Source organism: Engraulis encrasicolus, chromosome 17 (genome assembly GCF_034702125.1).
Source record: "Engraulis encrasicolus isolate BLACKSEA-1 chromosome 17, IST_EnEncr_1.0, whole genome shotgun sequence".
NCBI lineage: Eukaryota > Metazoa > Chordata > Actinopteri > Clupeiformes > Engraulidae > Engraulis > Engraulis encrasicolus.
In genome coordinates, this window is record NC_085873.1 from 37,998,941 (window position 1) to 38,002,087 (window position 3,147).

The window sequence follows — 3,147 nt, forward strand, 5'->3', positions numbered from 1 at the left end:
TTCGACACAAAGGCCCCATTGATCAAATGCCACAATAACCAGTCTATTTATATCCAGCGTACTGTAATGATATTTAGCCCTGCCCTCACCTGTCCTGTACTCTCCCTGAAGCCAGAGAGACTCATGACACAAATCCCACAATAACAATCTACAGCAGTGGTCTCCAATTACTTTCACTAGGAACACCTCCGTTATATAATATCATTATGATATTCTAATCTTGACCTCACCTGTGCTCTCTCTGCAGCCTGAGAGACTCACCTGGTTCGTGGCACAGGTGCTGCAGGAGGTGTCAGAGCTGATGGACGGAGCCCTGGAGGAGGAACAGGAGGAGAGTAAGGAGGAGGAGAGTAAGGAGGAGGAGAGTAAAGAGGAGGGAGAGGAGGTGCTGCAGTGGGAGGAGAAGGAGGTGAAGGACTTCATGAGCACTCTGGACACACAGCTGGACGGAACACTCTCATGTGTGAGTAGGCTGGAATACATACATTTACATTACGTACAATGGGCAGTAGCCTACAGGAAGGGATGTATTCAATGTCAAGGTAGATTTAAGGAGCATACTTATGTGTGAGTACAGGAGTGGTGGAAAGGCTCTTGCTTGTGAGGACACCAGAATGCTCACTAACTTACAGAATGTTCAGAACAGATTCTCCAAGAACAAAGCACTTTTGGATTCTAAGGAGAATGTTCTTTTGGATTGCACGGAGAATGTTCTTTTGGATTCCATGGAGAATGTACTTTTTGCCCATGCTCTTCTGCCACTGGGTCCAATATGAACCACTGACAGTATCAACATAAGCAGGCCATACAAAGAAGCCCTACATATCCTGTTTAGGTTTCTGACAATGTGTGGGATGACCAAATATTAGAGGATATCTTAGCATGTCAAACAAAAATGTAACACCTAATCCATTTAGTTTAACATAGTAACTGCATTCTGATTGCCACCTCTTGAAATGGTAACTGTAACACAATACATGCAATACAGTCATTCATAGTTTTTACCCTAAATAGCCTACTGCAATCAGTGTACAAGCAAACAATTACTCCTCAATACTGCTGAAGATCTATTCACTCTACCAACTTGGAATTATATCATGTACACTTTATTCATCTGTAAACATCATCATTAATTAACCCTTTGTCTCCCCCTACAGGTGCACTCTAAGAACAAGAAGAACAGGAGGCTGCACCTCTACTTCAAGAAGCTGAGAAACGAAACTGTGGAGAAAATGGTGAGCTGACATTTTGTGGTTGTCTTGTCTATCGCACATGGTCACACATGGTCACACATTCATATGCACACACACTGTCAGACAGACAGAAAGTGAAAGTACAGTGGAAATTGACATTTGACAGCATTTCTACAACATGTTTCATTATTATTAGTTATCAGTTAGATTATCATTATTAGGTAGCCTAATATATTATTGTTTATATCTGTATTTTTTCTCAAGTAATGTTTAGCAGAATGACTAGTTGTTTTGTTTGTTAATGTGTTTTTTAAATGTAATATACCGCTGATCTGAAAAAGCGAATTAAATAACTTTCCTTTAATCTTTCTGCCCTCAGGAGGACAAGGTCAAGGCCTGGGAGCTGGTGAGGAAGGAAGTCAGAAACCACCTGAGGAGAGTCAACCACCTGGCCAGCATTCACATCTAAACACACAGGCACCACCTGGCCAGCATTCACATCTAAACACATAGGCACCACCTGGCCAGCATACACATCTAAACACACAGGAACCAACCACAGTGTGCTGTAGCTTTGTCAATGGACCTTGAAATAGTCTACCATGATGTATACACTGTTTCTTAGCTTCAAGTGATTCTTCAGAGGTTGATTCTTTTTTTAACATGAGATATGAGACAAGGTTACGTTTATAAGGTGTGAAAATGTGTTGTTTGAAAAAAGTGTTAATATTTATCGAAATAATGTTTTTTTTTTTTTTTTTTAAACATACAGTTTGACATGTCATACTGATTTTGATATTTCTCTTGAGGTATTATTTTTATTTACGATATTTATTGAGTGAATAATGGGTCAGCAGCAATAGATATGCCATTTTCATTGTTATTACTGTTATTTAAGTTCTCTTTAAAATGGTGAAATCAGGAGATCGTGGTAAAGTTTATGATCCTTTTTACTTGTTAGATGGTCAAGATTACATTTTCAACAGAAAATAATTTATTTTGTATTATTTATCATTACTTTATTTAAAAACGTTATTTAAAAAAAGTTATTTATTTTGTCATCATGAAGTCTGGACTGAAGTGTGTTTACAAATGTGCTTTTTCATACTGTGAAATCTATTTACCATTTTTAGGACTTTTTATTTGCTATTGACTTTTAATTGTTGACTATTATTTTGACTATTGATGTTTTTGACTACTGTGTGCAATGTATTTCCACTGATTGATGCAGGCATCTTTCTTATCATTCAATAAAAGCATTCTTCATTGTACACTCTTGTGCTGCCAGTTCTGTTTACAACTGCAGACACCTTCCATTTTCTCATCACGGGTCATCAGTAAGGCAAGGAAAACCATAGCCGACCCCTCACACCCAGCACATCATCTAATTAACCTCCTCCCTTCAGACAAGAGATATAGAAGCATCACATCATCCATATCCAGATTTAAGAAAAGCACATACCCACTGACTATCAGACATCTTAACCTACCATAATTTCCTACTCTCTATGCACTATTATCTCAGCATAATCTGTAATTTTGCTCCGCAGTTACATAATCTGTAACTGCTGTGTAGTCTGCTGGGACCCTCTCTGTTTACTGTTTGTGTCTACCCATAGTTATATTTATTGTATGTGCTTTACAGCTGTGTGTCTTGTCTATTGTTTGTATTTGTTTTGTTTGATGTTGGGGGATATGCTACAAAAAAAATCCTATCGACTTTGTTGACATGGCAAATAAACTCTTGAACTTGACTATTACCTGGCACTTAAGGTGGAAGGGGGTTGGGCCAGGTATTGCTGGAGAGAGTCTCTGCCCCTTCTGGACTAGTCAGGCAGGCGGTGCCCTCCTAGTGACGCAACAGCTTCAGCGTTGCTTCCAGTCAGGTCAAGAGCAATACAAGTAGGTTACTGAGCTCCCGCAAAATCGGGAACTCCTCCCACTTTGTTGGGAA

The 3,147-nt window shown here is 39.2% G+C and overlaps 1 long non-coding RNA gene across 1 annotated transcript; it reads left to right on the forward strand.

The window, feature by feature from the left end:
- The first annotated feature begins 370 nt into the window (after nucleotides 1–370).
- On the forward strand, nucleotides 371–1,720 carry LOC134467469 (uncharacterized). Its single transcript, XR_010038564.1, has 3 exons — nucleotides 371–463; nucleotides 1,158–1,235; nucleotides 1,573–1,720. It is a non-coding gene; the product is annotated as an uncharacterized LOC134467469 (long non-coding RNA).
- Nucleotides 1,721–3,147: the final 1,427 nt, after the last annotated feature.